General features: G+C 48.5%; 4 long non-coding RNA genes across 4 annotated transcripts; all 4 read right to left on the minus strand.

Moving 5' to 3' along the window:
* Positions 1-4,602: 4,602 nt before the first annotated feature.
* Positions 4,603-7,138, minus strand: LOC136569530 (uncharacterized). Its single transcript, XR_010785371.1, has 2 exons — positions 6,993-7,138; positions 4,603-6,220 (listed from the first exon to the last, which is right to left on the minus strand). It is a non-coding gene; the product is annotated as an uncharacterized lncRNA (long non-coding RNA).
* A 604-nt stretch (positions 7,139-7,742) lies between these two features.
* Positions 7,743-9,493, minus strand: LOC136569544 (uncharacterized). The gene is made up of 3 exons (XR_010785374.1): positions 9,021-9,493; positions 8,427-8,491; positions 7,743-7,807 (listed from the first exon to the last, which is right to left on the minus strand). It is a non-coding gene; the product is annotated as an uncharacterized lncRNA (long non-coding RNA).
* An 8,695-nt stretch (positions 9,494-18,188) lies between these two features.
* On the minus strand, positions 18,189-20,721 carry LOC136569526 (uncharacterized). Its single transcript, XR_010785367.1, has 2 exons — positions 20,576-20,721; positions 18,189-19,806 (listed from the first exon to the last, which is right to left on the minus strand). It is a non-coding gene; the product is annotated as an uncharacterized lncRNA (long non-coding RNA).
* A 634-nt stretch (positions 20,722-21,355) lies between these two features.
* On the minus strand, positions 21,356-23,069 carry LOC136569548 (uncharacterized). Its single transcript, XR_010785378.1, has 3 exons — positions 22,633-23,069; positions 22,040-22,104; positions 21,356-21,420 (listed from the first exon to the last, which is right to left on the minus strand). It is a non-coding gene; the product is annotated as an uncharacterized lncRNA (long non-coding RNA).
* Positions 23,070-26,265: the final 3,196 nt, after the last annotated feature.

The following is a 26,265-nucleotide window of genomic DNA, read 5'->3' on the forward strand; positions in this document are numbered from 1 at the left end:
CGAATTCCCACCAATGTCTTCCAAAACCATCAAGATACCTCCACCAGCCAAACAACTGCCAGCGAAAAAAACACACAACACTCTTTTCACTGACAGTTCTCATCACATCAGAAAAATGGAACCAAACGAAAAGAAAACCCTGGAGAAACACACGCAGCAAATCACAAAAGCCTCTAAAAAAACCCAAACCAACTCGCTCAACTCCAATCAGTGCCACTGACCCTGAACGTCATTTTAAAAACTAACCAAAATTCTACATCTACACTAACTCAAAGAATAAGCAATACTCTGTCAAAAGAACTTTAGAAAGCGAACTAATGAACGAAATAGAAAAAAAACCCAAAAAATCTCAACCACTAAAAAATAAGAAAATAACTACCCAAATTAAAAAAAAAAAAAAAAAAAAAAAAAACAACTACTTAAAAAGACCCACCATATAAATACCCACGTTCCCAAAAATAAAACTGATCAACAACCACCAAATACGTCGAAGGACAACAAAAAACGAAAAGAAAAAAAAAAAGAAAGGAAAAAACCAAAAGAAAATACATTTGTAAAACAAAAGTCCCCCAAACCAAATCAACTTTAGTTTACAACAAAAAAATTATTCCCAGCTGAAGAATAAACGCATAGAGCCTCATTCGATCAAAATAAAAATACCACCCAGAAATAAACACAAAGCCTAAAGAGAAACGTAACCATTAACAATATCTCCCAAATGATCCCGTAACAATACAACATACACTACAATCAAACAAACCAAATCAATAAAAGCCCTGGAAGACGATAAACACGAACGCAATTAGAGAGATTTTTAAAACCCCGCTGCTATTAACGACACGACGCCACCTCGAACCCACCGAAACAAACGCTACACGCCCACGCTAATAAAAGCCACCGCGACAGAATTAAAATCCGAGCCGCTGCTTCGCGCAACGACCCGTAGAAACCATTGCACGCCTTTAAAAACAGAATAGCCCGGCAAAAAAAATATCCGACTACAGAACTCGATTCAAACCAAACCTTTATCGTCACCACCTGAACCGAGAACCGTACCGGTCAGGAAGAACGCCAGAGCCCTTAGCGCACACCCACTGCGACCCACACAAAACCGTGCGATCGATCCCTACAGAGCACCTCCGAACCACGACACCCAAGAACTTGCGGCAGCCGAACCCCGCGCTGCCGGCCCCGGACGGAGCGCGGCTCCCGGCGGCAAAGCGGCTCCTCCGGCGCGCAGGGGCGGCGCCGCCCCGGAGACCCCCCCGCCCCCGCCCGCTCCCCCTGCCCGGGGGACCCCGGCGGCGCCCGAGCCCCGCGCCCGGAGCGGACAGAGCGGCGGGCACCGGCCGGGCCGGCGCAGCAGCGCCCGCGCCGCCTCTGCCGCCCTCGGCCGGCCCGGCGCCAGCCGCCCTCGGCTCCGCACGGCGGCTCGCACCGGCAGAGCGGCTCCGCCGCTGCCGCGCCAAATTCCCCGTGAGCCTCGGCAACCGCCCGGCCCGGGCCGGCAGCGCTCCCGAGCGGCAACGCTCCGGGCCGGGCCGCGGCCACAAGAAGCGCCCTCAAATGCAGCGGCACAGCCCCGACTGCAGCCCTGCAAACGCTGCCAGAGCTGCGGCTTCCCGCAACTGAACCCCGAAACTGACGCCGCGGGCGGCGCTCACCTCGCTTCAACAAGGGCAAAGAAATGGGTTCTCCCCTTCAAGTTCATCCCCTGGGAGAGCAGAAAAGAAGGGGCTTTCCTCCAATGAAATCCTTCAAGCCGTGTGGAAAGGGGGATTTGGACCTCAATTCAAACCCTTGCAAAGGAGGGACACCAGCGCTGTCCCCTCCATTTAAACCTTAGGATGATGAAAATGGGCTGGCTGCCTTCAAATCAAACCCATCAGATGACAACAATACTTTGCCCATTCCCGTTCAAATGGAACGCAGGGATTCCCTGTCACCCCTGGGATACCCCTAACAGCCGGGAAAAGGCAGGTTTTCCTTCAATCAACACCCTTCGAACCGCAGGTGAAGGCGGATCCCTCCCAGTTCGAACACAGACAATATTAGGAGAGTAGCTGCTTGCCTCTCCTTCCTTTGTCTTCACAAGCTCCGTTTTTGGTCCTGGGGAACCGGGGAGGGGGGACTGCCAAGATCAAATCGAAAAGGGAAAGGACCAAAGTCCCCGCTCCAAATCCACACGCGCTCACCCGTTCGGCTGCTGCTTCCCGGCACAAAGATTCGTCCCTCGGCACCTCCTTGAAGCGATGCTCCGCGTCTCCAAGCGCGCATCCAGGTGTTCGCCCAGGCGCTGCGAGAAGCTCTCGCAGTCCTTCCATGAGACAGCCCCGGGAGCCCCCCATGAACCCCTCTTCTCAGCAGCTCCATGCAAAAGGGAGCTGAGGCGAAGCCTCCCCCTAAAATTGCCTCCCCCGCCCCGGCTCCCCTGGGGCTGCTCTGAGCCCCCCATCATCCTCACAGCTCACACCTGGCGCCGATGCCACTCTCCAACAGCGCCTCTCCCCGTTCAGCACACAGCCCGCTTCTCACAGACACAGAGCCAACAGACATCTGCTCCGGGTGCTGGCTGTTCTTAGTCCGTCTGCTTCCACAATTCAGACACGGACGTGCGCTGATGGCACTGAGGGAAAGCTTTCCAGTGCACAAAACTGTCATTCTGGTAGCACGCTTTGAGACGCCTTCAGAAAAAGCAGAATCAGCGCCACCTCCTAAGAGCCCTGCTGAGGAACCCCGCCCTCCTTGGGACACCCAATGCAGCAGAGCTCGAAAAACAAAGGGAAAAGTCAAGCTTGGAGTGGAAAAAGACAATAGAAATACAGCAGCCTTTCAAGAAAGCCTTCACACAGTAATAGTGGGACCCGGTCACATTTCTTCTTTCCTTGCTCTCTGGAATGACATCAATACGAAGTACAAAACCCACACGAAACCCAAGGCAGAGCTGGGATTTTACACGTCTTCCTTTTGGCTCTCGGGATGACAAGCGCCTCTTCCGGGACTGCGACACGATTTGGGCGCTGGCAGAGAACGGAGGCAAAAGGTGCCAGAGAGCCCCTTCTATCGCCTTCAGCCCCTGCAGCTGTTCTGAGGGTTCCAGGGCACAGCTCGGTCCGTTCCTAGATCAAAACCTCACGGCAATATCTTCAGAACTACTACCCATCTCCAGTCGGAACCTTCTACATTCCTGGAAACAAATGAGTGCGTAGAGAGGGTTTCTCCCCAGCTGAGTTTAGAGACCAATTCCTATTCTTTAGCAATACCTAGAAAACCGAACGCCTTGCCAGGTTTTAGCATCCTACACCCACTCACCCCTCCCTGTGCATTTGGTGGCAGCTTTGGGTCCCTCTGGGGGACGGCACCCAGCGTGACCCCCGCCCCTCGCCCGCCCCCCACCTGCTCCTGCACCGCAGTGGGGCTCCCTCTCCTGGGCACCTTGGGGTGCCCCCAACGGCATCAGAGCCCCGAGTCTTCACCCCCCCCCCCCCGTTTTCCTGACCCCCAAAGAAGGCTCAGAACGAATCCGACTGCCCTGGACAGCAGCGCAGCGCTTCCCCCAAGCCCTTCCCACACGTGCATGGCCCCAGCAAGGGATTCTGCTGCAACAAGAAAGCGGGGGCAGCCCCCAGAAGGCTTGAGGTTCCTGCCCAGCCTCGCTGTCACGGGCCGGGGGCAGCGAGAGAGGGAGCGGCACAGACGGCGGGGGCCGCTCTCAGCGCGATGCCGGCAAAGCCGCAGCTCCGGCGCTGTCGGCCGGGCTGCTTGAGCGGCACGGGGGGATCCGCCGAGAGCCTCCGGCCCCGCGCGGGGACTCCTGCAAGGGCCCAGGGGCGCCGGGCTCCGGCCCTCGGGGCTTTACTCTCCGGCAGCCCGAGCCCCGCGGCTGCGGGGCAAAGAAGGAAAGGGGGCACGGGAAGAGAGGAGCGAGAGCAGGGCATGAGAAAGGGCGGCGAGGGAGCTCGGGCTGCGCAGGAAAGCGGGACGGGAAGGGAAAGCCCGGGACGAGGGTACAGGGAGGCTGGGCAGAGGAAGGAGAGAGGGGGAACAGAAGGGAGTAGCGGGCTAGGGACAGGACAGGAAGGAGCCGGGTTTGTGGGGGGAGAGGGAATGGGGGAAAGGGAGCGAGAGAAGGCGAATACGGGGAGAAGGAAGGAGGGCTAGAGAGAGGGACAGGCGGGGAAGCCTCCCAGAGCCCCGGCTGCACCCCGAGCCCGGCCCGGCGCCTCGCCCTGCCCGGGATGCTGCGCTCGGCGGAGCTCGGCTCGCTCCGGAGACGCTCGGCTCGAGTCGGCTCTTGGCGCCTGCATTCGCCTCTTCGGCAGAGCTCGCCTCGCTTCGGCCCAACTCCCAGCCGCTCTGTGCCTTCGGCGCGCCTCGGCTCCGCTCGCCCCGGTTCGCTCGAGGCCGTCAGGGTCGGCCGCTCTCGCCTTGCTTCGGCCGAGCTCGTGCGATTCCCCCGAAGGCGGCGTCGTTCGGTTGTGTTTTTAGAAATATCTTTCTCTATCGATTGTATCTTTCTATAGTTAGATTTATATTTCTAGAATACTTCTATTAATCCAAATAAAAACCCCATCTCTAACCAAAAAAATACACGAAAACACCTTCTTTTAAACGGTATCGAAATATTTTTATACTTTGTATAGTTATACTCACATTTATATATATGGTTTCTTTTGATGCAATCTATTAATAATTATCTATAATATCTATAAAATTCTAGACATGTATTTAAAGTATTATTTATATTATGTATCGTATCTACTGCTGCAACTGATTTTTTCTTCTAGTTTTAAACTTTATCTGTACGTATTTATGATATATTTCTAGACTTAGATTTCTACCTTCATATTCTTTGTATTTATCATTTTTATCATCAAAACCCTGCCTACTGGCAAGTAAAAAAAACCGCTTTCTTTAACGATTTAAAAAATATTTTTATATTTATAATTTTCCTATTTCTATTTATAATTTGCTCTCTAGTACGTGATAACATACCTGCTCCTGCACCGCAGTGGGCCTCCCTCTCCTGGGCACCTCGGGGTGCCCCCAACGGCATCAGAGCCCCGAGTCTTCACCCCCCCTTTTCCTCTAGTTAGAAACTACACTGGAACTTTTTTCTGGAAACAAAGACACGACCTACATCCTCTCCCCATGTCCTAGACAGATAGATGTTCAGTTCTTAGTTGACTGGGCAGCAGTTTCTTCAATAGAACGAGAAACAATACGGAAACATTTTAGCTACAAGCAAATAGGCAAATCTGAACAAGGTCCTGGTGGCCAGCCGCTGCAGTTATTTTGAAGCCATTTTTTAAACAATCAAGTACTGATCCCACAAAAAATAAAGCAAAAAGCTGACTACTGGCTAAGAAAGAAGGAAAAATTAACTTTTGACGACAACAACAACATTCCAAGGACACGGGCTTTTTTCCAATCTCATACCTTATTACTACCTCTCTTGGGAATTCTCATCGTGGATCCCAAAAGGAATAAATCCCTCAGCGTGTCCTAAAGCACCAAGGAGCTACCTACAAGTGAAGGTGGCTACTTTCAGTGCAGACACAGCTGATGACACAGCAGTAGCGCAGTTCTATGCTGCACAGGGATAATACTGTCTCCTCTTCTCCAGCAGCTGACTCTCTCCTGCCATGGTTTCTGTAAATGCATCAGAGCACGACCTTAAACACAAACAGGCAAGAAAACACCATCAGAAGTCTTTCATTAAGCACTACAAGAAGGGTTCCAAGCAGAGACCAACAGAATTTCAAGGAAGCAGTATGCAATTAAACCACCTCAGACTCGTTCAAGTATCCGGCAGGTAGATGGAACCAAAATGGAACCATTCAGAAACGACAAAGAAAACCTCCCCAAGTATTTATACAGGAGTCCTTAACGTCAGAAATGGGATGACAGGTTATGTTCAGATAAGATGAATGTTTATTTGGATGTAGAAATAAACTTCTCTCATGGTCCTTTGCCAAAAAATAGAACCTACAAGTGAACACCTACACCTGCCTAAAAAGACCTAACGAGCCCCTGGCAGCCACCGGCATCGAAGCACAGGGGATGTTTCTAATCCAGGCTAAGGAGAACAATATCACCTTTTGTTCTCTCCAGTTTGTTTCCTCTGCAGTCCTATTTGCTTCTTATGATTTTTACACTCTCTGTATCTTCTCGGGCAGCGCTGAGTCTGACGACCAGGATACGAGAGTCCTTCCCTGCCCTACGGAGAGAACCAGGAAAAAAAGTTAAAAAAAGAACAGGGCAGTTTGAAGTTAATACTTCCGACGAGAAGCAGCACCTGACAAACAGAGTGAACAAAGCGTGACACCTCCCTGGGGACAGAAGACTTACAAACTCTCCGGGATTTACAATCCTAGTAACCAAGCCCTTCAGCACAGCAGCCAAGTGTCCCATTAGGTGGTGCTGCACCAAAGAATGATCCGAGAGGTTCCAAAGAGTGAAACGCACGTTATTTTCCAAAGACGTAAAATCGTGCAAAATAACAAAACTACAATAGATCTAAACTACAGGGCAAGAGTACAAGTGTTAACTTGAGGAGCTGGAACCATCCAGGTGAGCAACTGCTAACTGGATCCTCAACAGAGTTTGAGGAACCCTCCAGGATACAGAAGGGTTTTCCCCAGAAATTACACAGGCCGAGTTTTGATAGAAGTACACTTGCCAGATGCTCAGAAACGTCACCCATCCTCCTCCGGGTGTCCTGAGAGAGCTGTGAATGGCTCTCACGTGGTTTGAGCTGGTTCTGTAAGGGCTCAGGGTGAATTTCACCAGATGCAACCAAACTGGGCAACACCCAGTGGGACAGAAGGAACCCAAAGCTTGTTTTACCCAAAGCTTGGGTAAGCAGAGCTCCAGCAAATACTGAGGAAACGGACAGAACAGGCTAACAAATAATAAACATACCTTTTTTTTTTTTTTTTTTTTTTTTTTTCAGATGAGCAAAACAATTAAGGAGAAGGTGGAAAACTCACCATGACTGAACATTTCATCACCTGTAAGCTGACCATCCTTAGCATAGAGGATTCCAAATTTAAAATTCACCGATCCCTGGAAAATAAAACCAAATATTATTTGGTAAACAGTCAAACAGAAGACATAACAATTTGGGTCCTCTAATCTTTGCATACATCCTACACATCAGAACATACATTTTATACTATCTCCTACTACACGATAATTTACCTTTAAACTTTGATAGTATAGCATAAAACCATTAACTTAGATGGGTGATCAATTATTATTAAGTTGGTGCTTCAAGTTATTTTTGCTGTCAGGTTCAAAAAAACATTACTTCTTTTTACTGTAACGAGCAATTGATTTAGAAGTCATCAAAAGCCCATCAAAATACAAAGCTGTACTCACCGGACGGGTCTGTGAGCAAGAAGTAGTTAGGCTTGTACTCACCTCTTGCCCTTCAACAACCAATAAATCCTGTCAACAAAAACAGCATCTTTAGCCCCCTCCTATTAAAGATTCTACAAGGATGATGGTTTTATTTGTGTTTAGAAGTTTGGATTTGAAATGGCCAGTTCAATGGATAAAGAGACAGTTTAAGTAGTATTAGATTATTATTATTGTTATTATTATTATTATTATTATTATTATTATTATTATTATTATTAGCTACTGGAAGAAACAAACCAGTAGTATCTATACTTAATTACTTCTATTTCCAGGAAATCATAAAGAAAAAGAACCAAACAAAAAAAAGTCACTTCCTACCTTTTGTATCTCAGGATGAAAAATGTCTCTTGGGCTCTTCTCCAGTTTCTCAAGACTCCTGGCACTGAAATGCAAATGAACGAGTGCTTTAGAGGAGGGTAAGTGCACATTCCAACCCCGAACCACCAACCGATTGCAGTTACAGCGCTTACAAAATGAATCGTTCCCAGAGCCTCTGGGAAATGGAACGGTTGGTGCAACTGCCATTTCTTCCCCAAAATACTAACTTCCAACACTTCCTAAACTTAGTTTGCATTTTAAAAGCAGAAATTAGGGAGACTCAGGGTGGAGATCAGGTTGAAATTGATTTCCTTCTAAAGCACAGGGCTCTGTTCCATCACCCTTCACTTTGGCTCCACACAGAATCACGGGGAGCATTTTAGGAGGGCCCAAGAACCAATTCTATTTCTCTCTTTTTTCTAGTTCTCTCTCTTCCTAAATCATTCAAGGCAAGTCAAATGAAAAAGGACAAGTTCAGCATCAAATTCACACTTTTTCCCTTTGTCTGCTCAAGAACAGGCTTTTAAACCACTTCTTGCTGCCTTCAACGATTAAGACTTGCAAAACAGTTTCGCAAGTTTGATAGGTTTATCATAAAAACCACAGAACGCAAGCTCTGAATTACAGGAAAAGGTACACAGGCAAATATCTCAGCTGATGGTGGCTTATTTGTAAACACATACCTTAACGGAGATTGCACTGAGAATGTTTCAGTGGGACTCTAAGGGAAAAGTATTTTCTGAGTACCCTGTAAACAAGAAAAGCTAGGATATATTACAGGACATACCCACTTGTTCTGCATATTCAAATAGGATTATCAATAAAAACATTTAAGAAGGAAGAAAACCAAGGTAATTTTACTCAGCTATATTTGCTGCCGATTTAGAGAAAAAAAAAAAAAAAAAAAAAGTCGCGGGTGCTGCAAAGGAAAAAAAAAAAGTGAACCAGAAACGCCTACAGTAGAACTTTAAAACAATTGCTTGGATAAAAGCAGCTCATGGAACATGAAGTAGAAAAAAAGCGAAACCAGTATCAGACCTGCCTATTTTCTTACCATTGCACAAGAAAAATCCGACAAGCGGTATAAAGTCACTGCCTAAAACCGATCCTAGGATGTAACCAAGAACAATTGAGGCATTTGCTAATCTAAACGGAAACCTTTTCCGGACCCTAGTGTCAAATCACACGTTTTGTCTTGCAGCAGCTCGAGGCTGGAGAGCATTTCCCCTGGGGGTCGGGAGGGTAGGGGCACAAGGGGCTGAGTTTGCGGATCGCACCTGTGCCAGCAGAAGGATCCAGCCCGCGCGCTCCTTGCGCTCGCCATTCTCCGGGCCATCGCTGTGTTTTACTGCTCAGCGATGCCGCTCCATCTGTTTGCGTGGAAGAAAGAGCCACGAGCACTGAGGCACTCAGCAGCCGTGTCATTCCAGCCGCTCGTCCGCCCCCGCCCGCAGCAGCGGCAGCAGCCCGAGGGACACGGCTGCAGCTCGGCGGCTCCCGCGCCTCCGCCCGCCGCCGCACAGTGACCGCGGCAGCGCCCGGCGCCGCTCGCCCGGGGCGGCTCCTGCAGCTCCCGGCCCGCGGCAGCAAAGCACCGCCTGGCGCTCCGCCATCGGCGGGCGGCAGCGCGCCCCGCCCGAGCTGAGCCCCCGCCACCGGGACCGCTGAGCGAGGCCGAGGCACCGGGCGGACGCCCCTTCCGCGCCGCTCGGCTCCGTGCGGGCGGCCGGCCGGAGGCTTCGCCCCTCCAGCGTCGCTGCCGCGGCTCCGTCCCGCGCGGGAGAGGCGCCGGGAGCTCCCCGCGCCCAGCCCGCTCCCCCGGCGCGCGGCCGCCTCGGCCCGCCAGCCATTCATATGGCGCGTCGGCCGTTGCGTCAGACGCCGCGCTTTACGGCCGCAGGGCCTGCCGGGAGTTGTAGTCTCGGACTGGCAGCCACCGCTCCGTTTTCCGCCACCGGGAGCTGCGGTCCCGCCGGGGGATCAAACGGCTCCTTCGCTCCTGGGCGCGGAAGCACCTTAGGCAGCACCGCCCCTCCCGAATGTCCTTTCTTTTCCACTCCAACGCTTTTTTCTTTTTTTCACTCTGTTTTTCACCCCCTTTTCCACTTTCGCTCTTTCTTTTACACTCTCACCCTTTTCCTTTTTCATTTTTTTTTTCTTCCTTTCTCTTCCTTCTTTTTTTTTTTTTCTTCCTTTCCTTTTTCCTTTTCTTTCTTTCTGTCTGTCTTTCTCTCTCTCGTTCTTTCTTTCTCTGGCTCTCTTCCTGTCTCTCTCTCTCTCTCTCTTTCTTTCTTTCTTTCTTTCTTTTTCTATTTCTTTCTCTCTCTCTTTCTTTCTTTCTCTGGCTCTCTTCCTGTCTCTCTCTTTCTTTCTTTCTGTCTGTCTTTTTCTATTTCTTTCTCTCTCTCTTTCTTTCTTTCTTTCTCTGGCTCTCTTCCTGTCTCTTTCTTTCTTTCTGTCTGTCTTTTTCTATTTCTTTCTCTCTCTCTTTCTTTCTTTCTCTGGCTCTCTTCCTGTCTCTCTCTTTCTTTCTTTCTGTCTGTCTTTTTCTATTTCTTTCTTTCTCTGGCTCTCTTCCTGTCTCTCTCTTTCTTTCTTTCTGTCTGTCTTTTTCTATTTCTTTCTCTCTCTCTTTCTTTCTTTCTCTGGCTCTCTTCCTGTCTCTCTCTTTCTTTCTTTCTGTCTGTCTTTTCTATTTCTTTCTCTCTCTCTTTCTTTCTTTCTCTGGCTCTCTTCCTGTCTCTCTCTTTCTTTCTTTCTGTCTGTCTTTTTCTATTTCTTTCTTTCTCTGGCTCTCTTCCTGTCTCTCTCTTTCTTTCTTTCTGTCTGTCTTTTTCTATTTCTTTCTCTCTCTCTTTCTTTCTTTCTCTGGCTCTCTTCCTGTCTCTCTCTTTCTTTCTTTCTGTCTGTCTTTTTCTATTTCTTTCTCTCTCTCTTTCTTTCTTTCTCTGGCTCTCTTCCTGTCTCTCTCTTTCTTTCTCTCTGTCTTTCTCTCTGTCTCTCCTTCTTTCTCTCTTTCTCTCATTCTGTCTGTCTTTCTGTCTTTGTCTCTCTTTCTTTCTCTCTTTCTCTCATTCTGTCTCTCTTTCTTTCTCTCTTTCTCTCAGTCTCTCTTTCTTTCTCTCTTTCTCTCATTCTGTCTCTCTTTCTGTCTTTCTGTCTCTCTTTCTTTCTCTATTTCTCTCTGTCTTTCTGTCTTTCTCTCTGTCTCTCTTTCTTTCTCTCTTTCTCTCATTCTGTCTCTCTTTCTTTCTCTCTGTCTTTCTGTCTTTCTCTCTGTCTCTCTTTCTTTCTCTCTTTCTCTCATTCTGTCTCTCTTTCTCTCTGTCTTTCTGTCTTTCTCTCTGTCTCTCTTTCTTTCTCTCTTTCTCTCATTCTGTCTCTCTTTCTTTCTCTCTGTCTTTCTGTCTTTCTCTCTGTCTCTCTTTCTTTCTCTCTTTCTCTCTTTCTTTCTCTCTGTCTCTCTTTCTCTCTGTCTCTCTTTCTTTCTCTCTTTCTCTCATTCTGTCTCTCTTTCTCTCATTCTGTCTCTCTTTCTCTCTCACTCTTTCTTTCTTTCTCTCTTTTTCTCTCTCTATTTCTAATCTTGGCTTTCCATTCTAGCTTTAGAATAAAAAAGCAGCAGTAGAAACATTCAGGCTACCGGGGAGTGCAAAAAACCCCAAAACGGTAATGATTTTAGGAAAACTATTTCCTCCATGGGAGCTTGAAAGTTTCTACAGCTGCAGGTGTCATAGAGCTTTTATTTCTTCTTCTAGATAGTTTATACTTAATACTCTATTTATACAGCGCCCCCTGCCGTCTGCATGGGCGCACTGCAGGCACAGCGCTCCCTGCCGTCTGCATGGGCGCACTGCAGGCACAGCGCCCCCTGCCGTCTGCATCGGCGCACTGCAGGCAGAGTGCCGCCTAATGACGTCACCTCGCCAACACGGCGCCCCGCCCCGGCCACGCCCCCAGCGCCCCTTGGAAAGACCCCAAGGCGTAGGCGTTTTGCCAGCTGCCTGATCAAAATGCCGACACCCACCTCGAGCCCTAGAAAGGATTTCCCGCGACGCCGAACCCTGCAGGCGAACCGGAATGCCATCATCGCAATTGAAACGCCACAGAAAATCTCGTCGGGGCCGCGGCGGCGTCGGTGTTCCGTGCAGGCAGTCCGGATAGACACACCGGGGTCCTCCGCTTTCCCGCCCTTTAGGCCGCCATTTTGAGAAGGTCAAACAAACTCCCGCGACATTGGTGACGCGCCACTCCCAACATGGCGGCCGTGGGAGGACCCCCTCGGCCGAGAGAGGCGGTTACTCAGGTGCCGGTCAGAAAACCTCCGAAATACGCCCGCCCGCGGCGCCGCTGACCGCACAGCCCGTCTCGGGTACACCTAAAACGCCACAAAAATTCCGCCGGGGCCGCGGCGGCGTCGGTGTTCCGTGCAGGCAGTCCGGATAGACACACCGGGGTCCTCCGGTTTCCCGCCCTTTAGGCCGCCATTTTTAGAAGGTCAAACAAACTCCGCCACGCGCCACGCCCAAGAGGGCTGCCTGGCGGCGGCGGGCTGCAGTACCGCGCTCTGCCCACAAGGCGGCAGCACTGCCGCCCACCCCAGCCGGGGGCGCCGCGCGCCTTGGGGCTGCGGGCAGCCAAGGCGGCAAAAAAGAACAGGGGCGATTCCCCCCCGCAAAAAACTCCTCTAAAAATAAATGCCAAAAACCTGCCTCTTACCAAACAAGAACCAAATAAGCCCCCTTTCTTTCAAGCCTTCTTGAAATAAATTTTATAGTTCTAGTTTTCCTAGTTCTATTCACACGCATATTTATACCGGACATTGATGTGTTACGTCGTTTATACAATCTATTATGCCTATTCCTATTATCTGTATTTATTCATATTTTGTGGTTTTATCAATATCATTATATATTGATTGCATATTTCTATACTTTGATTTAGATTTCTATCATACTTTTATTATTCCAAAAAAAATCCCATCTCTAACCAAACAAATACCAAAAAACCCTTCTTTTAAACTATATTGAAATAGTTTTATATTTATAGCTTGCATAATTATATTCACTTTTATAGTCACAGTTTATACTGATGCATTCTCTTCATAATTACATATCACATATATATTATTCACATCATATAGATAAATTATTATTTTTATTATGTACCAAATCTACTGCTACAACTTCTTTTTTCTAATATTTTCAATTTTTATATCCATCTTGATGTATTCATGAGATATTTTTACAAGTAGATTTCTACCTTTCTATCATTTGTATTTGTAGTTTTTATCATAAAACCCCTGCTTTTGCCAAGTAAAAAACAAAACCTTCCTTTCTTTTAAACTGCTTTTAATAATATTGTTGTATTTACATTTACCATATCTATAATGTTTTAGATATTATATCATAGTGATGTACTAGATTTATGGCTATTTCCTATAATAGATCATAATAAGATATATACAGTATCACTTGTATTACGTGTTGTATGGATTTATGTCACTTTAGATTTACAATCCTTTAATAATTTTATATATATATATATCTGCATAGATTCGCAACACATTTCTATATTTAAAATTTCCTTTGAGCTGTGTTTATATTTATCATCTCTATTGATATATCTATAAACATACACAACGCTCTATTAAAAAATACAATATCTTATTGGAATATATCATGACTTATGTTACCTGTTAAATTTTAAATATAGATCAAATAGATCAAAATAAAAGTTTATTCCCATTTCTGCACATCTACTTGTTTTGTTTAAAGATAGCTATCCTTAGAATTTTACATTTAAAATCCAATTCCTAAATACAAGGACAAAACAAACAGCATCGAATTCCCACCAATGTCTTCCAAAACCATCAAGATACCTCCACCAGCCAAACAACTGCCAGCGAAAAAAACACACAACACTCTTTTCACTGACAGTTCTCATCACATCAGAAAAATGGAACCAAACGAAAAGAAAACCCTGGAGAAACACACGCAGCAAATCACAAAAGCCTCTAAAAAAACCCAAACCAACTCGCTCAACTCCAATCAGTGCCACTGACCCTGAACGTCATTTTAAAAACTAACCAAAATTCTACATCTACACTAACTCAAAGAATAAGCAATACTCTGTCAAAAGAACTTTAGAAAGCGAACTAATGAACGAAATAGAAAAAAAACCCAAAAAATCTCAACCACTAAAAAATAAGAAAATAACTACCCAAATTAAAAAAAAAAAAAAAAAAAAAAAAAACAACTACTTAAAAAGACCCACCATATAAATACCCACGTTCCCAAAAATAAAACTGATCAACAACCACCAAATACGTCGAAGGACAACAAAAAACGAAAAGAAAAAAAAAAAGAAAGGAAAAAACCAAAAGAAAATACATTTGTAAAACAAAAGTCCCCCAAACCAAATCAACTTTAGTTTACAACAAAAAAATTATTCCCAGCTGAAGAATAAACGCATAGAGCCTCATTCGATCAAAATAAAAATACCACCCAGAAATAAACACAAAGCCTAAAGAGAAACGTAACCATTAACAATATCTCCCAAATGATCCCGTAACAATACAACATACACTACAATCAAACAAACCAAATCAATAAAAGCCCTGGAAGACGATAAACACGAACGCAATTAGAGAGATTTTTAAAACCCCGCTGCTATTAACGACACGACGCCACCTCGAACCCACCGAAACAAACGCTACACGCCCACGCTAATAAAAGCCACCGCGACAGAATTAAAATCCGAGCCGCTGCTTCGCGCAACGACCCGTAGAAACCATTGCACGCCTTTAAAAACAGAATAGCCCGGCAAAAAAAATATCCGACTACAGAACTCGATTCAAACCAAACCTTTATCGTCACCACCTGAACCGAGAACCGTACCGGTCAGGAAGAACGCCAGAGCCCTTAGCGCACACCCACTGCGACCCACACAAAACCGTGCGATCGATCCCTACAGAGCACCTCCGAACCACGACACCCAAGAACTTGCGGCAGCCGAACCCCGCGCTGCCGGCCCCGGACGGAGCGCGGCTCCCGGCGGCAAAGCGGCTCCTCCGGCGCGCAGGGGCGGCGCCGCCCCGGAGACCCCCCCGCCCCCGCCCGCTCCCCCTGCCCGGGGGACCCCGGCGGCGCCCGAGCCCCGCGCCCGGAGCGGACAGAGCGGCGGGCACCGGCCGGGCCGGCGCAGCAGCGCCCGCGCCGCCTCTGCCGCCCTCGGCCGGCCCGGCGCCAGCCGCCCTCGGCTCCGCACGGCGGCTCGCACCGGCAGAGCGGCTCCGCCGCTGCCGCGCCAAATTCCCCGTGAGCCTCGGCAACCGCCCGGCCCGGGCCGGCAGCGCTCCCGAGCGGCAACGCTCCGGGCCGGGCCGCGGCCACAAGAAGCGCCCTCAAATGCAGCGGCACAGCCCCGACTGCAGCCCTGCAAACGCTGCCAGAGCTGCGGCTTCCCGCAACTGAACCCCGAAACTGACGCCGCGGGCGGCGCTCACCTCGCTTCAACAAGGGCAAAGAAATGGGTTCTCCCCTTCAAGTTCATCCCCTGGGAGAGCAGAAAAGAAGGGGCTTTCCTCCAATGAAATCCTTCAAGCCGTGTGGAAAGGGGGATTTGGACCTCAATTCAAACCCTTGCAAAGGAGGGACACCAGCGCTGTCCCCTCCATTTAAACCTTAGGATGATGAAAATGGGCTGGCTGCCTTCAAATCAAACCCATCAGATGACAACAATACTTTGCCCATTCCCGTTCAAATGGAACGCAGGGATTCCCTGTCACCCCTGGGATACCCCTAACAGCCGGGAAAAGGCAGGTTTTCCTTCAATCAACACCCTTCGAACCGCAGGTGAAGGCGGATCCCTCCCAGTTCGAACACAGACAATATTAGGAGAGTAGCTGCTTGCCTCTCCTTCCTTTGTCTTCACAAGCTCCGTTTTTGGTCCTGGGGAACCGGGGAGGGGGGACTGCCAAGATCAAATCGAAAAGGGAAAGGACCAAAGTCCCCGCTCCAAATCCACACGCGCTCACCCGTTCGGCTGCTGCTTCCCGGCACAAAGATTCGTCCCTCGGCACCTCCTTGAAGCGATGCTCCGCGTCTCCAAGCGCGCATCCAGGTGTTCGCCCAGGCGCTGCGAGAAGCTCTCGCAGTCCTTCCATGAGACAGCCCCGGGAGCCCCCCATGAACCCCTCTTCTCAGCAGCTCCATGCAAAAGGGAGCTGAGGCGAAGCCTCCCCCTAAAATTGCCTCCCCCGCCCCGGCTCCCCTGGGGCTGCTCTGAGCCCCCCATCATCCTCACAGCTCACACCTGGCGCCGATGCCACTCTCCAACAGCGCCTCTCCCCGTTCAGCACACAGCCCGCTTCTCACAGACACAGAGCCAACAGACATCTGCTCCGGGTGCTGGCTGTTCTTAGTCCGTCTGCTTCCACAATTCAGACACGGACGTGCGCTGATGGCACTGAGGGAAAGCTTTCCAGTGCACAAAACTGTCATTCTGGTAGCACGCTTTGAGACGCCTTCAGAAAAAGCAGAATCAGCGCCACCTCCTAAGAGCCCTGCTGAGGAACCCCGCCCTCCTTGGGACACCCAATGCAGCAGAGCTCGAAAAACAAAGGGAAAAGTCAAGCTTGGAGTGGAAAAAGACAATAGAAATACAGCAGCCTTTCAAGAAAGCCTTCACACAGTAATAGTGGGACCCGGTCACATTTCTTCTTTCCTTGCTCTCTGGAATGACATCAATACGAAGTACAAAACCCACACGAAACCCAAGGCAGAGCTGGGATTTTACACGTCTTCCTTTTGGCTCTCGGGATGACAAGCGCCTCTTCCGGGACTGCGACACGATTTGGGCGCTGGCAGAGAACGGAGGCAAAAGGTGCCAGAGAGCCCCTTCTATCGCCTTCAGCCCCTGCAGCTGTTCTGAGGGTTCCAGGGCACAGCTCGGTCCGTTCCTAGATCAAAACCTCACGGCAATATCTTCAGAACTACTACCCATCTCCAGTCGGAACCTTCTACATTCCTGGAAACAAATGAGTGCGTAGAGAGGGTTTCTCCCCAGCTGAGTTTAGAGACCAATTCCTATTCTTTAGCAATACCTAGAAAACCGAACGCCTTGCCAGGTTTTAGCATCCTACACCCACTCACCCCTCCCTGTGCATTTGGTGGCAGCTTTGGGTCCCTCTGGGGGACGGCACCCAGCGTGACCCCCGCCCCTCGCCCGCCCCCCACCTGCTCCTGCACCGCAGTGGGGCTCCCTCTCCTGGGCACCTTGGGGTGCCCCCAACGGCATCAGAGCCCCGAGTCTTCACCCCCCCCCCCCCGTTTTCCTGACCCCCAAAGAAGGCTCAGAACGAATCCGACTGCCCTGGACAGCAGCGCAGCGCTTCCCCCAAGCCCTTCCCACACGTGCATGGCCCCAGCAAGGGATTCTGCTGCAACAAGAAAGCGGGGGCAGCCCCCAGAAGGCTTGAGGTTCCTGCCCAGCCTCGCTGTCACGGGCCGGGGGCAGCGAGAGAGGGAGCGGCACAGACGGCGGGGGCCGCTCTCAGCGCGATGCCGGCAAAGCCGCAGCTCCGGCGCTGTCGGCCGGGCTGCTTGAGCGGCACGGGGGGATCCGCCGAGAGCCTCCGGCCCCGCGCGGGGACTCCTGCAAGGGCCCAGGGGCGCCGGGCTCCGGCCCTCGGGGCTTTACTCTCCGGCAGCCCGAGCCCCGCGGCTGCGGGGCAAAGAAGGAAAGGGGGCACGGGAAGAGAGGAGCGAGAGCAGGGCATGAGAAAGGGCGGCGAGGGAGCTCGGGCTGCGCAGGAAAGCGGGACGGGAAGGGAAAGCCCGGGACGAGGGTACAGGGAGGCTGGGCAGAGGAAGGAGAGAGGGGGAACAGAAGGGAGTAGCGGGCTAGGGACAGGACAGGAAGGAGCCGGGTTTGTGGGGGGAGAGGGAATGGGGGAAAGGGAGCGAGAGAAGGCGAATACGGGGAGAAGGAAGGAGGGCTAGAGAGAGGGACAGGCGGGGAAGCCTCCCAGAGCCCCGGCTGCACCCCGAGCCCGGCCCGGCGCCTCGCCCTGCCCGGGATGCTGCGCTCGGCGGAGCTCGGCTCGCTCCGGAGACGCTCGGCTCGAGTCGGCTCTTGGCGCCTGCATTCGCCTCTTCGGCAGAGCTCGCCTCGCTTCGGCCCAACTCCCAGCCGCTCTGTGCCTTCGGCGCGCCTCGGCTCCGCTCGCCCCGGTTCGCTCGAGGCCGTCAGGGTCGGCCGCTCTCGCCTTGCTTCGGCCGAGCTCGTGCGATTCCCCCGAAGGCGGCGTCGTTCGGTTGTGTTTTTAGAAATATCTTTCTCTATCGATTGTATCTTTCTATAGTTAGATTTATATTTCTAGAATACTTCTATTAATCCAAATAAAAACCCCATCTCTAACCAAAAAAATACACGAAAACACCTTCTTTTAAACGGTATCGAAATATTTTTATACTTTGTATAGTTATACTCACATTTATATATATGGTTTCTTTTGATGCAATCTATTAATAATTATCTATAATATCTATAAAATTCTAGACATGTATTTAAAGTATTATTTATATTATGTATCGTATCTACTGCTGCAACTGATTTTTTCTTCTAGTTTTAAACTTTATCTGTACGTATTTATGATATATTTCTAGACTTAGATTTCTACCTTCATATTCTTTGTATTTATCATTTTTATCATCAAAACCCTGCCTACTGGCAAGTAAAAAAAACCGCTTTCTTTAACGATTTAAAAAATATTTTTATATTTATAATTTTCCTATTTCTATTTATAATTTGCTCTCTAGTACGTGATAACATACCTGCTCCTGCACCGCAGTGGGCCTCCCTCTCCTGGGCACCTCGGGGTGCCCCCAACGGCATCAGAGCCCCGAGTCTTCACCCCCCCTTTTCCTCTAGTTAGAAACTACACTGGAACTTTTTTCTGGAAACAAAGACACGACCTACATCCTCTCCCCATGTCCTAGACAGATAGATGTTCAGTTCTTAGTTGACTGGGCAGCAGTTTCTTCAATAGAACGAGAAACAATACGGAAACATTTTAGCTACAAGCAAATAGGCAAATCTGAACAAGGTCCTGGTGGCCAGCCGCTGCAGTTATTTTGAAGCCATTTTTTAAACAATCAAGTACTGATCCCACAAAAAATAAAGCAAAAAGCTGACTACTGGCTAAGAAAGAAGGAAAAATTAACTTTTGACGACAACAACAACATTCCAAGGACACGGGCTTTTTTCCAATCTCATACCTTATTACTACCTCTCTTGGGAATTCTCATCGTGGATCCCAAAAGGAATAAATCCCTCAGCGTGTCCTAAAGCACCAAGGAGCTACCTACAAGTGAAGGTGGCTACTTTCAGTGCAGACACAGCTGATGACACAGCAGTAGCGCAGTTCTATGCTGCACAGGGATAATACTGTCTCCTCTTCTCCAGCAGCTGACTCTCTCCTGCCATGGTTTCTGTAAATGCATCAGAGCACGACCTTAAACACAAACAGGCAAGAAAACACCATCAGAAGTCTTTCATTAAGCACTACAAGAAGGGTTCCAAGCAGAGACCAACAGAATTTCAAGGAAGCAGTATGCAATTAAACCACCTCAGACTCGTTCAAGTATCCGGCAGGTAGATGGAACCAAAATGGAACCATTCAGAAACGACAAAGAAAACCTCCCCAAGTATTTATACAGGAGTCCTTAACGTCAGAAATGGGATGACAGGTTATGTTCAGATAAGATGAATGTTTATTTGGATGTAGAAATAAACTTCTCTCATGGTCCTTTGCCAAAAAATAGAACCTACAAGTGAACACCTACACCTGCCTAAAAAGACCTAACGAGCCCCTGGCAGCCACCGGCATCGAAGCACAGGGGATGTTTCTAATCCAGGCTAAGGAGAACAATATCACCTTTTGTTCTCTCCAGTTTGTTTCCTCTGCAGTCCTATTTGCTTCTTATGATTTTTACACTCTCTGTATCTTCTCGGGCAGCGCTGAGTCTGACGACCAGGATACGAGAGTCCTTCCCTGCCCTACGGAGAGAACCAGGAAAAAAAGTTAAAAAAAGAACAGGGCAGTTTGAAGTTAATACTTCCGACGAGAAGCAGCACCTGACAAACAGAGTGAACAAAGCGTGACACCTCCCTGGGGACAGAAGACTTACAAACTCTCCGGGATTTACAATCCCAGTAACCAAGCCCTTCAGCACAGCAGCCAAGTGTCCCATTAGGTGGTGCTGCACCAAAGAATGATCCGAGAGGTTCCAAAGAGTGAAACGCACGTTATTTTCCAAAGACGTAAAATCGTGCAAAATAACAAAACTACAATAGATCTAAACTACAGGGCAAGAGTACAAGTGTTAACTTGAGGAGCTGGAACCATCCAGGTGAGCAACTGCTAACTGGATCCTCAACAGAGTTTGAGGAACCCTCCAGGATACAGAAGGGTTTTCCCCAGAAATTACACAGGCCGAGTTTTGATAGAAGTACACTTGCCAGATGCTCAGAAACGTCACCCATCCTCCTCCGGGTGTCCTGAGAGAGCTGCGAATGGCTCTCACGTGGTTTGAGCTGGTTCTGTAAGGGCTCAGGGTGAATTTCACCAGATGCAACCAAACTGGGCAACACCCAGTGGGACAGAAGGAACCCAAAGCTTGTTTTACCCAAAGCTTGGGTAAGCAGAGCTCCAGCAAATACTGAGGAAACGGACAGAACAGGCTAACAAATAATAAACATACCTTTTTTTTTTTTTTTTTTTTTTTTCAGATGAGCAAAACAATTAAGGAGAAGGTGGAAAACTCACCATGACTGAACATTTCATCACCTGTAAGCTGACCATCCTTAGCATAGAGGATTCCAAATTTAAAATTCACCGATCCCTGGAAAATAAAACCAAATATTATTTGGTAAACAGTCAAACAGAAGACATAACAATTTGGGTCCTCTAATCTTTGCATACATCCTACACATCAGAACATACATTTTATACTATCTCCTACTACACGATAATTTACCTTTAAACTTTGATAGTATAGCATAAAACCATTAACTTAGATGGGTGATCAATTATTATTAAGTTGGTGCTTCAAGTTATTTTTGCTGTCAGGTTCAAAAAAACATTACTTCTTTTTACTGTAACGAGCAATTGATTTAGAAGTCATCAAAAGCCCATCAAAATACAAAGCTGTACTCACCGGACGGGTCTGTGAGCAAGAAGTAGTTAGGCTTGTACTCACCTCTTGCCCTTCAACAACCAATAAATCCTGTCAACAAAAACAGCATCTTTAGCCCCCTCCTATTAAAGATTCTACAAGGATGATGGTTTTATTTGTGTTTAGAAGTTTGGATTTGAAATGGCCAGTTCAATGGATAAAGAGACAGTTTAAGTAGTATTAGATTATTATTATTGTTATTATTATTATTATTATTATTATTATTATTATTATTATTATTATTATTATTATTATTATTATTATTATTATTAGCTACTGGAAGAAACAAACCAGTAGTATCTATACTTAATTACTTCTATTTCCAGGAAATCATAAAGAAAAAGAACCAAACAAAAAAAAGTCACTTCCTACCTTTTGTATCTCAGGATGAAAAATGTCTCTTGGGCTCTTCTCCAGTTTCTCAAGACTCCTGGCACTGAAATGCAAATGAACGAGTGCTTTAGAGGAGGGTAAGTGCACATTCCAACCCCGAACCACCAACCGATTGCAGTTACAGCGCTTACAAAATGAATCGTTCCCAGAGCCTCTGGGAAATGGAACGGTTGGTGCAACTGCCATTTCTTCCCCAAAATACTAACTTCCAACACTTCCTAAACTTAGTTTGCATTTTAAAAGCAGAAATTAGGGAGACTCAGGGTGGAGATCAGGTTGAAATTGATTTCCTTCTAAAGCACAGGGCTCTGTTCCATCACCCTTCACTTTGGCTCCACACAGAATCACGGGGAGCATTTTAGGAGGGCCCAAGAACCAATTCTATTTCTCTCTTTTTTCTAGTTCTCTCTCTTCCTAAATCATTCAAGGCAAGTCAAATGAAAAAGGACAAGTTCAGCATCAAATTCACACTTTTTCCCTTTGTCTGCTCAAGAACAGGCTTTTAAACCACTTCTTGCTGCCTTCAACGATTAAGACTTGCAAAACAGTTTCGCAAGTTTGATAGGTTTATCATAAAAACCACAGAACGCAAGCTCTGAATTACAGGAAAAGGTACACAGGCAAATATCTCAGCTGATGGTGGCTTATTTGTAAACACATACCTTAACGGAGATTGCACTGAGAATGTTTCAGTGGGACTCTAAGGGAAAAGTATTTTCTGAGTACCCTGTAAACAAGAAAAGCTAGGATATATTACAGGACATACCCACTTGTTCTGCATATTCAAATAGGATTATCAATAAAAACATTTAAGAAGGAAGAAAACCAAGGTAATTTTACTCAGCTATATTTGCTGCCGATTTAGAGAAAAAAAAAAAAAAAAAAAAGTCGCGGGTGCTGCAAAGGAAAAAAAAAAAGTGAACCAGAAACGCCTACAGTAGAACTTTAAAACAATTGCTTGGATAAAAGCAGCTCATGGAACATGAAGTAGAAAAAAAGCGAAACCAGTATCAGACCTGCCTATTTTCTTACCATTGCACAAGAAAAATCCGACAAGCGGTATAAAGTCACTGCCTAAAACCGATCCTAGGATGTAACCAAGAACAATTGAGGCATTTGCTAATCTAAACGGAAACCTTTTCCGGACCCTAGTGTCAAATCACACGTTTTGTCTTGCAGCAGCTCGAGGCTGGAGAGCATTTCCCCTGGGGGTCGGGAGGGTAGGGGCACAAGGGGCTGAGTTTGCGGATCGCACCTGTGCCAGCAGAAGGATCCAGCCCGCGCGCTCCTTGCGCTCGCCATTCTCCGGGCCATCGCTGTGTTTTACTGCTCAGCGATGCCGCTCCATCTGTTTGCGTGGAAGAAAGAGCCACGAGCACTGAGGCACTCAGCAGCCGTGTCATTCCAGCCGCTCGTCCGCCCCCGCCCGCAGCAGCGGCAGCAGCCCGAGGGACACGGCTGCAGCTCGGCGGCTCCCGCGCCTCCGCCCGCCGCCGCACAGTGACCGCGGCAGCGCCCGGCGCCGCTCGCCCGGGGCGGCTCCTGCAGCTCCCGGCCCGCGGCAGCAAAGCACCGCCTGGCGCTCCGCCATCGGCGGGCGGCAGCGCGCCCCGCCCGAGCTGAGCCCCCGCCACCGGGACCGCTGAGCGAGGCCGAGGCACCGGGCGGACGCCCCTTCCGCGCCGCTCGGCTCCGTGCGGGCGGCCGGCCGGAGGCTTCGCCCCTCCAGCGTCGCTGCCGCGGCTCCGTCCCGCGCGGGAGAGGCGCCGGGAGCTCCCCGCGCCCAGCCCGCTCCCCCGGCGCGCGGCCGCCTCGGCCCGCCAGCCATTCCTATGGCGCGTCGGCCGTTGCGTCAGACGCCGCGCTTTACGGCCGCAGGGCCTGCCGGGAGTTGTAGTCTCGGACTGACAGCCACCGCTCCGTTTTCCGCCACCGGGAGCTGCGGTCCCGCCGGGGGATCAAACGGCTCCTTCGCTCCTGGGCGCGGAAGCACCTTAGGCAGCACCGCCCCTCCCGAATGTCCTTTCTTTTCCACTCCAACGCTTTTTTCTTTTTTTCACTCTGTTTTTCACCCCCTTTTCCACTTTCGCTCTTTCTTTTACACTCTCACCCTTTTCCTTTTTCATTTTTTTTTCTTCCTTTCTCTTCCTTCTTTTTTTTTTTTTTCTTCCTTTCCTTTTTCCTTTTCTTTCTTTCTGTCTGTCTTTCTCTCTCTCGTTCTTTCTTTCTCTGGCTCTCTTCCTCTCTCTCTCTCTCTCTCTCTCTTTCTTTCTTTCTTTCTTTCTTTCTTTTTCTATTTCTTTCTCTCTCTCTTTCTTTCTTTCTCTGGCTCTCTTCCTGTCTCTCTCTTTCTTTCTTTCTTTCTGTCTGTCTTTTTCTATTTCTTTCTCTCTCTCTTTCTTTCTTTCTTTCTCTGGCTCTCTTCCTGTCTCTCTCTTTCTTTCTTTCTGTCTGTCTTTTTCTATTTCTTTCTCTCTCTCTTTCTTTCTTTCTCTGGCTCTCTTCCTGTCTCTCTCTTTCTTTCTTTCTGTCTGTCTTTTTCTATTTCTTTCTTTCTCTGGCTCTCTTCCTGTCTCTCTCTTTCTTTCTTTCTGTCTGTCTTTTTCTATTTCTTTCTCTCTCTCTTTCTTTCTTTCTCTGGCTCTCTTCCTGTCTCTCTCTTTCTTTCTTTCTGTCTGTCTTTTTCTATTTCTTTCTCTCTCTCTTTCTTTCTTTCTCTGGCTCTCTTCCTGTCTCTCTCTTTCTTTCTTTCTGTCTGTCTTTTTCTATTTCTTTCTCTCTCTCTTTCTTTCTTTCTCTGGCTCTCTTCCTGTCTCTCTCTTTCTTTCTTTCTGTCTGTCTTTTTCTATTTCTTTCTCTCTCTCTTTCTTTCTTTCTCTGGCTCTCTTCCTGTCTCTCTCTTTCTTTCTTTCTGTCTGTCTTTTTCTATTTCTTTCTCTCTCTCTTTCTTTCTTTCTCTGGCTCTCTTCCTGTCTCTCTCTTTCTTTCTTTCTGTCTGTCTTTTTCTATTTCTTTCTTTCTCTGGCTCTCTTCCTGTCTCTCTCTTTCTTTCTTTCTGTCTGTCTTTTTCTATTTCTTTCTCTCTCTCTTTCTTTCTTTCTCTGGCTCTCTTCCTGTCTCTCTCTTTCTTTCTTTCTGTCTGTCTTTTTCTATTTCTTTCTCTCTCTCTTTCTTTCTTTCTCTGGCTCTCTTCCTGTCTCTCTCTTTCTTTCTCTCTGTCTTTCTCTCTGTCTCTCCTTCTTTCTCTCTTTCTCTCATTCTGTCTGTCTTTCTGTCTTTGTCTCTCTTTCTTTCTCTCTTTCTCTCATTCTGTCTCTCTTTCTTTCTCTCTTTCTCTCAGTCTCTCTTTCTTTCTCTCTTTCTCTCATTCTGTCTCTCTTTCTGTCTTTCTCTCTGTCTCTCTTTCTTTCTCTATTTCTCTCTGTCTTTCTGTCTTTCTCTCTGTCTCTCTTTCTTTCTCTCTTTCTCTCATTCTGTCTCTCTTTCTTTCTCTCTGTCTTTCTGTCTTTCTCTCTGTCTCTCTTTCTTTCTCTCTTTCTCTCATTCTGTCTCTCTTTCTTTCTCTCTGTCTTTCTGTCTTTCTCTCTGTCTCTCTTTCTTTCTCTCTTTCTCTCATTCTGTCTCTCTTTCTCTCTGTCTTTCTGTCTTTCTCTCTGTCTCTCTTTCTTTCTCTCTTTCTCTCATTCTGTCTCTCTTTCTTTCTCTCTGTCTTTCTGTCTTTCTCTCTGTCTCTCTTTCTTTCTCTCTTTCTCTCTTTCTTTCTCTCTGTCTCTCTTTCTCTCTGTCTCTCTTTCTTTCTCTCTTTCTCTCATTCTGTCTCTCTTTCTCTCATTCTGTCTCTCTTTCTCTCTCACTCTTTCTTTCTTTCTCTCTTTTTCTCTCTCTATTTCTAATCTTGGCTTTCCATTCTAGCTTTAGAATAAAAAAGCAGCAGTAGAAACATTCAGGCTACCGGGGAGTGCAAAAAACCCCAAAACGGTAATGATTTTAGGAAAACTATTTCCTCCATGGGAGCTTGAAAGTTTCTACAGCTGCAGGTGTCATAGAGCTTTTATTTCTTCTTCTAGATAGTTTATACTTAATACTCTATTTATACAGCGCCCCCTGCCGTCTGCATGGGCGCACTGCAGGCACAGCGCTCCCTGCCGTCTGCATGGGCGCACTGCAGGCACAGCGCCCCCTGCCGCCTGCTTTGGCGCACTGCAGGCACAGCGCCCCCTGCCGTCTGCATCGGCGCACTGCAGGCAGAGTGCCGCCTAATGACGTCACCTCGCCAACACGGCGCCCCGCCCCGGCCACGCCCCCAGCGCCCCTTGGAAAGACCCCAAGGCGTAGGCGTTTTGCCAGCTGCCTGATCAAAATGCCGACACCCACCTCGAGCCCTAGAAAGGATTTCCCGCGACGCCGAACCCTGCAGGCGAACCGGAATGCCATCATCGCAATTGAAACGCCACAGAAAATCTCGTCGGGGCCGCGGCGGCGTCGGTGTTCCGTGCAGGCAGTCCGGATAGACACACCGGGGTCCTCCGCTTTCCCGCCCTTTAGGCCGCCATTTTGAGAAGGTCAAACAAACTCCCGCGACATTGGTGACGCGCCACTCCCAACATGGCGGCCGTGGGAGGACCCCCTCGGCCGAGAGAGGCGGTTACTCAGGTGCCGGTCAGAAAACCTCCGAAATACGCCCGCCCGCGGCGCCGCTGACAGCACAGCCCGTCTCGGGTACACCTAAAACGCCACAAAAATTCCGCCGGGGCCGCGGCGGCGTCGGTGTTCCGTGCAGGCAGTCCGGATAGACACACCGGGGTCCTCCGGTTTCCCGCCCTTTAGGCCGCCATTTTTAGAAGGTCAAACAAACTCCGCCACGCGCCACGCCCAAGAGGGCTGCCTG

Source organism: Molothrus aeneus (genome assembly GCF_037042795.1).
Source record: "Molothrus aeneus isolate 106 chromosome Z unlocalized genomic scaffold, BPBGC_Maene_1.0 scaffold_55, whole genome shotgun sequence".
In the NCBI taxonomy this organism is placed as follows: domain Eukaryota; kingdom Metazoa; phylum Chordata; class Aves; order Passeriformes; family Icteridae; genus Molothrus; species Molothrus aeneus.